The sequence below is a fragment of the Crocodylus siamensis genome, chromosome 2 (genome assembly GCF_052110815.1).
Source record: "Crocodylus siamensis isolate JL-2025a chromosome 2, ASM5211081v1, whole genome shotgun sequence".
Classification (NCBI taxonomy): domain Eukaryota; kingdom Metazoa; phylum Chordata; order Crocodylia; family Crocodylidae; genus Crocodylus; species Crocodylus siamensis.
Window position 1 is genome coordinate 121242353 of NC_143396.1, and position 9523 is coordinate 121251875.

General features: G+C 46.7%; 1 protein-coding gene across 1 annotated transcript in view; it reads right to left on the reverse strand.

The window, feature by feature from the left end:
* Positions 1-9523, reverse strand: part of ALPK1 (alpha kinase 1) — a 99508-nt gene that overhangs the window by 88989 nt on the left and 996 nt on the right. The window lies entirely within an intron of this gene.

Sequence of the window (9523 nt, forward strand, 5' to 3'; positions counted from 1 at the left end):
TTTGTGGAGATTTTCTTTTTGTACTGCAGCAATTCTTCATGTGGTATCCAGGTGACTCTTTAAAAAATGTGAAGGAATGTTCTTCTCAGGTGAAAGCCATTTGAGATTTGCGAGGTGGCAATTGCAGGTATTCGCTTCACTGCAAATCTGGTGTTATCAGAGGGCTCGGCTGTAAATTACAGCTTTCTTGGGGTGTTTAGGATCATTGCTGGTTCTGTGTAGAAATGTATGTTCATTCATGGGTTTCTTGTATATGGTGGTTTGTATTTTTCCATTCTAGATATCGATCATAGTGTCTAAAAAGGAGATGCTGGTGCTGGAGTATTCAAGAGATAGCCGGATGGAGGGGTGATGCTTATTGGATTTGTGATGGAAATCAATCAGAGACTGCTACTTAAGAAAAGATATTTCGAAGAATATCTAGGAAGTTTTAAAGTATTCTGCCAGCAGCTTTTGTGTGTTTTTGGACTTGATGTCAAATCAGAGTCCTCTCATTCCTTCATGTAGGGATTGCCCCATTTGTCCCACGTAGACAACAAACAGGCACTGTAAGCCGGTAATATCCAACATATCCAAATCAGCTAGCTTTGTAAGCCCAAACTCATTCATCAGTAGTTGTGACAGGACCTACACAGAGCAGTGTGTCATATAGAGAGAGTGATTTGAATACAAAAGCCAGGAAAGGAGGGAGTAAGAGGAGAATGGGGGGCTGGCAGAGCAGTGCTGGGAGAAGGAAATGAGTAATAATCACATAAGGACAAAGGCATCACCAAAGCTAATCCAGGTAATGGGCCAAGAAACCATACTTCTTGTTTAGATCATACTTAATCCAGCCTGTGGATGATTTCTTGTCTGCAATTTCACGTTCGAATTTGCTTTTAAAGTTTTCTTGTTTAAGAACAGCTACCCTGAAGTCAGTGAAGGAATGTCCAGGGAGGTTAAAGTGTTCAGCCAGAGCCCTTTGTGCATCTTTCTGAAGCTGAGGTCAGATTGATGTTCGTTCATTCTTACACTGAGGATTGCCCTGTGTGTCCATTGCAGACTTCAGAGGGACACTGTGAGCAAGTGACGGTGTATATGATGTGGGTAAAGGTGCAGGTGAATGAACCTCAGATGTTATAATCCACGTTATTTGCTCTAATGATGATGTGGGTCTGTATTGATGAGGGGGAACATCTTGCATCTGAGTCTGATGCAAGGCCTGGTGCCTCAGAGAAACTGAGAGTTATAGAGCTTGCTGTTTGAGTGATGCCATTTGAGGTGGGGGGAGGGTTGTCTGTAAATCAGGGCAGGTTTGTCTCCCACAGTTACTTTAAGATGGTCGTCCTTTTCTAGGAGGAATTGAAGGTTATTAATGATGTGTCCAAGGTGTTCAAGCTGGGGCTATAGGTGACCACCGGAGGGATTCCATTGTCCTGGTCTCAGACTTGGTATTGCTGCAGATCAGAGCCAGGTCTGAGTCTGGCTTTGTTGATTTGAGTGGCTAGTTTTGGGACTGTATTGTAACTTTAGGAATCCCAGTTTCAGATCCTTAAGTTTTGTCCCAGTCAGTGGAATCAGAGCAGATATGTGTGGTGTGTTTAGGATGAAAGCTGATGGTGTGAAGATAGCCGTGGCAGTTGATGGGTTTCTAATACAATGTGCTGACAATGTGGCCATTGCAAACCTTCACTGCAGTGTCTAGGAAATTAATTTTCTGGCTGGAGTATTCTGGAATTAGTTTGATGGGGAGGAGGTAGAAGTTGTTAAAGTCCTGGTGAAATTTCTCTAGCGATTCCTTCTCATATGTCCATAAGATGAAAATGTAATCAGTGTACCTTAGATAAATCAGCAGGATGAGAGGGCAGCTACATAGGAAATGGTCTTCAAAGTCTGTTACAAGCATATGACATATGGGGGCGGGGGGGAGATCCATGTGCCCATAGCAGTGCTATTCATTTGTGGGTATAGAGATTCTCCAAATCTGAAACAGTTATGTGTAAGGACAAAGCAGGAGAGTGTGACAGAAACAGAAACAATGTCCTTGTTCATGAAGACTTCTTTATGGCTTGTAGTCCTTCCTTACAGGGAATGCTGTACAAAGATGTACAAAGATATGACAGCTAGGGTAGCTAACGTTGTGTTTTTTGGAAGCTTCTCTATGTAGCTCTGTCTTTAACAAATATGTGGTGTCTTTCAAGTGCTGACAGCGCCAGTGGTATGTGGGAATAGGACAGAGTCAGCATAGCCAGAAACTCCCTCCTTGATGGTGCCCATGCCCGAGACAAAAGGGCATCCTGGTCACCAGCTTTCTTGATCTTGTGTAATAAGTAAAAGTTGAAGGTATTTTATGTGGCCATACCTCTCCATAGACTTAGGAAACAGCACTGCTTCAATTTACATTCAGCTCCCTTTTGAAGGTTCTCTTTGAAACTGTTACGTGCATCTTTTTATTCTTAATAAAAGATTAGATTGTGCAGAAGCTCATGGCACTTACTCTCACAGGGTGCATCAACATGAGATGCTTTATTGGGCAGCAGACTAATTTGCTGTTCAGTAAACCATCATCATCTACACATGCATGTCAATTAGGGCACAGTAGAGTAATTTACTGCACTGCCAGGTAGTCCGTCAGATACAAATGGTATCCAGCAGCGCAGTATATTACTACACTTAAACACACATGTAAATGGTGATGTTGGGATTAGTTTACTCCAGCTCAAATTGGGAGTATATTCAGTTGCATTAATTGCACATGTAGATGCACCCACAGGCAATTAGTACTTTTAGCCCTTTGTGTTGCCTTTATTGAAATTGTAGTTTCAGGGATGCCATACTGGATGTACCTTCCATTAGAGAAAGTACATTTTAGGATAGGCTGGCAGTATCTTTGTGGCATTGAAACTGTTTCTGTTCTCCAATATACTGGGAAGCTTTGGGACAAACAGAAGCATCTTTTGTTGATCTGAACGGACGGGGCAGAGCAGGACTCTAATCAGCTAAATATGCCCAAATAACAAAAGCATGTTATATATGCATGCATAGGCAACTGGTAGGGAGTACACAGGGGTGCACATACCACCCCCCCGATGGCCAACCGTGATGCTGTCGGTAGGGCTGGTGCCCCCCAACAGGGCCGCTGTTGTCAGTGGCTTTTGCGGGTGCCCCTCCCAGATTTAGGAGGCACCAGTCACTCATGCATATGTGTGTGTAGTTGTCCATGTGTCATAAAATTTGATCAGTGCTAAAATATATTTTTTCAGAATTGCTATTTGTAAAAATAAGAGTCAGCAGACAGAAAGCTCTTCAGGTTAATTTCTGAACCAGCAATATCAGTAGCCCTGTCTTCACAGCAAATCATCACTCAATATCAGGCATATCTCAGAAATCCTAACAGGGGCCTTGTTGTTGACCAACCTGTATCAGCCCCTCTCAAAGGTCCTTCTGGGGTTCCAGGTCTAGTTCAGGGCATCTGATTGCAAGTAACCATTCCTTCCATGACCTCAGTCATTCCCTGTCAGCTTTCCATAAGGGGGAAACTGCAGTACAGAATGGGGAAGAGACTTGACCATGATTGCACAGCTATTGGAAGCCAAGCTAATAACAGAAATCAGAGCCTCTGACTCCAAGGTCAGCACCCTTTTCATGAGATGACATGGCCTAGTTTTCTAAATTTTTTCACTTAGGATTTACTTGTGATCTAACTTTTTGGCTAAGGCAAGATTCATAGAATCATAGAAATAGGGTCAGAAGGGACCTTATAGATCTTTAAGTCCGACCCCCTGCCTGGGCTCAAATGACTCCAGCCAGGTAGGCATCAAGCCTCTTCTTAAAGACCCCCAGGGTAGGAGCCAGCACCACTTCCCTTGGAAGTTGGTTCCAGCTCCTAGCTGTCCTAACAGTGAAGTAGTTCTTACAGATGTCTAATCTAGACCTCCTCTCCAACAACTTGTGGCCGTTATTCCTTGTTATGCTGGGGGCGCTAGGGGAAACAAGGTCTCTCCCAAACCCTTCTGGTCCCCTCTAGTGAGTTTATAGATGGTCACCAGGTCCCCCCTCAGCCTTCTCTTGTGAAGGCTGAACAGGTTCAGGTCCCGCAGTCTCTCATTGTCGGGTCTGCCCTGTAGTCCCTGGATCATCCGGGTGGCCCTTCTCTGGACCCTCTCAATGTTGTCCACATCCCTCCTGAAGCGGGGCGCACAGAACTGGACGCAGTACTCCAGCTGTGGCCTGACCAGTGTTGCATAGAGGGGGAGGATCACCTCCTTGCTCCTACTTGAGATGCACCTGTGGATGCACGACAAGGTCCGGGTTAGCCGTGTCAACCGTGACCTCACATCGTCAGCCCATGTTCATCCTGGAGTCAATAATGACTCCAAGATCCCTTTCTGCCTCCATGCTCTCAAGAAGGGAGTTTCCCATTTTATAAGTGTGCTGCTGGTTACAACTGCCCAAGTGCAGCACCCTGCACTTGTCGGTATTGAAGCGCATCCTGTTTTTGTTAGTCCACCCCAGTAACCTGTCCAGGCCTTGCTGCAGTCTTTCCCTCCCTACTAGCATGCTCACCTCACCCCAAATTTTGGTATCTTCATCAAATTTAAACAGGTTGCTTTTCACCCTGTTGTCCAAATCACTGATAAAGAAATTGAACAGAGTGGGCCCAAGGACCGAGCCCTGGGGGACTCCGCTGCCCACTTCCCCCCAGGTCAAATATGACCTGTCCATCACCACCCTCTGAGTTTGACCCTTCAGCCAGTCTGCAATCCATCTGTCTTCACAGTCAGATTGAAGATTGAAGCACAGTGCCAATAAAGAAGTCACTGTGAGAAAGAAATGAACTCTAATAACCTAGCTGAATGTACTATTGTACTAACAACAGGAGTTTTGAAGAATGAACCTAATGAACCTGAATCTCCTCTGTCTCATAACCATGTATGTCTGGAGTCTCTCTGCTAAAGTATGGAGAGTTCCATCAATGTAAGACTGTTGCAGAGAGAAGACTCATAGATTCACAGATGCTAAGATCGGAAGGGACCTCAACAGAGAGTCTGACTGAGAGACTCCGACCCCCTGCCCTGGCCAGGAAAGAGTGCTGGGGTCAGATGACCCCAGCCAGATGCCTATCCAGCCTTCTCTTAAAGACCCCCAAGGTAGAGGAGAGCACCACCTCCTCTGGAAACCCATTCCAAATTTTGGCCACCCTTGCCATGAAGAAGTTTTTCCTAATGTCTAGCTTGAATCTGCTCTCTGTCAGTTTGTGACCATTGTTCCTTGTTACCCCAAGAGGCACCCTGGTGAACAGAGCATCTCTGAGTCCTTGCTATGTTCCCCTAATGAAGGCGGCCACAAGATCACCTCTCAGCCTTCTCTTGTGGAAGCTGAAGAGGTCCAAGTACCTCAGTCTCTCCCCATAGGGCTTGGCCTGCAAACCCTTAACCATATGAGTGGCCCTCTTCTGGACTCTCTCGAGGTTATACACATCCTTCTTAAAGTACGGCGCCCAAAACTGGATGCAGTACTCCAACTGCAGTCTGACCAATGCTGTGTAGAGGGGAAGTATCACTTCCCTGTTTCTTTGTCATGCATCTGCATGCATGATAAAGTGTGGTTAGCTTTGCTGATGAACATTGATGACTCATGTTCATCCTGGAGTCCACTATGACTCTGAGATCCCTTTCCGCTTCTGTGCTGCTGAGAGGGTCACTTCCCAGCCAGTAGGTGTGCTGGATATTTTTATGCCTTAGGTGCAGCACTCTGCACTTGTCCTTGTTGTACTGCATCCTATTGTGTACTGCCCACTTTTCCAACCCGTCCTGGTCTGCCTGAAGTCTTCCCTACCCTTCTGGAGTGTGCACTTCATCCCACAATTTAGCATCATTCGCAAACTTGGGTAGAGTACACTTTGCGCCCGCATCCAAGGCACTGATGAAGATATTGAAGAGTGCATATCCAGGGACCGAGCGCTGCAGGACCCCACTACCCACATCCTTCCAGGTCGATACCGACTCGTCTACTACCACTCTCTGGGTATGATCCCTCCCCCACAAGCCAATTTGCGACCCACCAGACAATGTAAACATCTAAGAATTAAACACATGTGCTCTTTTCCCATGTATGGACTCTCATAGGGCAGTATTTGGGTGAGATAACGTGTTAGAGTTAGCAGGTGTTAATTCAAAGGAATGTTAATCTGTGTTAAAGTTAACTAGTGATAGTGATGAGTCACATGTTTGGGGTTAATACCCTCTCTAATGTGCACTGCTCAGATCTGCTGCTAGAGAGCTGCAGGGAGCTTGAGAGCAGACAGGGAGGGGGACCCCTCCACCCTCCCTGCCACCACTCCTGCTCTTGGACTGATTGGGGTGGCAGGGCAGTGATCTGCAGATGGAGGGGCACATTGTGGGGTACAGTGGTGATCCAGGGGCTGATGGGGGCAGTGGACTGATTTGGGGGGCAGGGAGAGTGATCTAAGTAGCATGGGGTACCCCTCCCCCTCCTCCCTGGCCTACACTGTGGCTAGAGAGCCAGTGAACAGGGCAGGCATAGACCAGACTTGCAGCCCGTAGTCATGCCCCTCCTCACCAGCCCTCTAGCAGCAGCTCTGAGCAGTGCACATTAGAGAGGGTATTAATGCTGAATGCACGACTAATCACTAGCACTTGTTCACCTGAACACAGACTAACATTCTTTAGGATTAACACTTGTTAGCTCTACCATGTAATCACACCCTCACCCTTACAGTCATAGTACTACAAACACCCAAGTCACTAAGGTTCCTTACCCTCACATTGACTTCACTGTCCTACAGAAATCCATGTGCACCCAGGTTGAATCAATTAGCAGTCAGGGGGTTGGTGGAAAAATAAAAACAGGAAGCCAGGTAAATACTCACCCAAATCTAAAGAAACAAATGCTGAATCAAGCTCATTTGATTTGGGAAGGTGATCTTTCCTTATGGGTAGCTAACAGTTCAGGATTCTTGTAAGTGAGTTCAGTTTCAGGAAAGGAAGGAAGGGTTGCAGAGCTCTGGGTTTTCCAGAAGCAGGCATGCTGTCAGTGTGTAGGAATGTACATGCTTGCTATAGACTTTAAAATTTCTGTTTCGTCTTTACGCTTTGTTGGCTGACTGCCATAAGAACAACAGAGTCTGTAGTGCTTACTCAGACACAGCTCCCTTGAATCACCTTTAACAAATATAGTTTATGAGTTTTGTAATACAGGCATGCGGAATTGTCTAGCAGGGACAGTTAGGATTTAGAAATTTGATTCTCCCTCCTCCTATTGTATGACTTCCTCAAAGTCACTTGCATGTAACTAACGAAAAATAAATAACCTAACTTGATATATTCCAATAATTTTCAAGGCCTCCTGCTTTTAAAACATTCTCAGATGATTTTTGTAATCTGTAACGTGTTTATAACCTTTTGAATGTTTTAATTTTTTTGAAAGCTTCCATCTGAAATGAGCTTCCTTTACGAAGCCTGATCCCACAAACCCTTGCTCATATACCATATTTTTCCTGAATCGAAGACACCTGTGTTTAAGATGACTTCCTAATAATTAGATTCTGTACTTGGAAAATTTATAAATTTGTTATAATTTCCCTTTCATAGAGTCTAACGATTGGAGAGGTGTCTTAAATGTGTTCCCCCTGCCACTGCTACAGCAGGAAAAACAGTAGCAGGAGGTTGGAAGTTAGCGGGGCAGGCCAAGCAGCAGATAAAGCAAGTGACTTGACCCTCATCCCTTGCACATTGCTCCTGCCACTTGTCGCTGCTGCTGCCTGCCCCCCCAGCAGTGCCTGCACCCATGATACCTGCTGCTGTTGCTTGCCCCCTGTGCCTGTATCCCTGCTGCCTTCTCCCCTGTGTCTGTAACCCCAGTGCTTGCCGCCCAACCACTTTACATGTACCCTCTGCCAATTGTCTTTTGCAGCCTCTGCTATCCTTCCCGCCCTGTGCTGCAACTCAAACAGTTGCGGCTCTGGCTCCACTCCCACAACTGCTACCTGGATGGACTGGGGCTGGAGTTACCATGTGCTCTGTGCCTCAGGCCAGAATGAAGAAGAGAAAAAGGAGAGAGAGAGAGAGAGGGAAAGAGAAAGAAAAAAGAAAGAGAACAAAAGAGAGAAAAAGGGGAGGGGAGAGAGAAAAAGGAAAGAGAGAAAGAAGTAAAGAAAGAAAAAGAAGAGAAAGAGAAAGAAAAAAGAGGAGAAAGAAAAAAGGGGAGAGAAAAAGAAGAGAAAGAGAAAAAAGGAGAAGAAAAAGGGAGGATAAGAAAAAAGAGAAAGAGAGAAAAAGAGGTGAGTGAGAAAGAAAGAGAAGAGAGAAAAAAAGGAAAAAGAGAAAGAGGGTGTGTCCCTTGCCATCCATGTCTCCCATCGCTATCAGCTGCAGCTTGGGGTCGCTGGTCTAGGGCAGTGCCTGTGGAGGGAGGCAGTGGCACCCAAGCAGCACCCACCACGGCCAGGTTGCTCAGGCCCCCCCAGCAGTCCTGGAGTGCGGGGGAATCCAGGCCTAGGGCTGGGAGGGAGGGCCCAGCCGGGGTTCGGGCAGATGGATGCCCCCTCCCACTGGGTGGGGGGGACAGCACTGGGGTGCCAAGCACCAGGGCCATGGCTTAGGGCAGTGTGGGGAGAAGCACATGTTGGGGGAAGCGCCAGGGGCAGGCTGGTCCCTGGGAACAGCCACCATAGGCAGCATTTGGGGCCGAGCCAGCGGAAGCCTCCAGCACAGCGGCCCTCCATAGCGCCTGCCCAGGCCCCAGCTTCACCCACCTGCAGCTCCCCTCCAGGGGCCGGGCCAGGCTGGAGGGCACAGCCCGGGGACAGGGGGCAGGGTCAGCAGAAAGCAGCCAGCCTCCCTGCCTGTGTTCTCCTGGCGCTGCCCCTGCTGCCTGCTGTGGCACTGCAACCTGTGGCTGCTCCCAAGAGCCTGGAGCAGCAACTTAAAAAAAAATCATTTTAAAACAATTTCCTCTCATGCCTCCACGTGCCACTAATTGGCACTAGGGGTGTCAATGGTGACTGAAGCTATTCTGGGAGATTTTTTTCCCCCCAACATGATGTAATGCTGTTAATTGTACTGTTCAGCCCGTTCACAATATCCGTCTCCTGGATTGCTTTCAATAGTCACTGGGAGATCATTGCTGATTCCAGTAGACTCCAGTTGCCAATCCGGGGGGGTTGGCAACCCTAATTGGCACGCATGCCAGGGGTTGCCTATCCCTGTTCTCCTGTCATTAAATGCATCCTTCCTGGACTTAAGAAATGTATGACTAATATGCTGATCAAACAGAGATAACTATGAATTAAATGAACTAGATGTAGTTTCAGACACTTTACCTGTCTGGCAACAGTGTTTGTAATGGTTTCAATCACACTTTCATTGTTATTAAACTGTTTCTCTCCTCATTTCTCAGGTGAAAGGCTCACACCGCTAGTGAGGGAACCTGACCGACTGCCTGAGTCAGTAGCAAAACAGTATGCACAGTTATATACAGAGTGCTATCAAAGGCATGAAGTAAACACAGTGGAAAAAAGAAA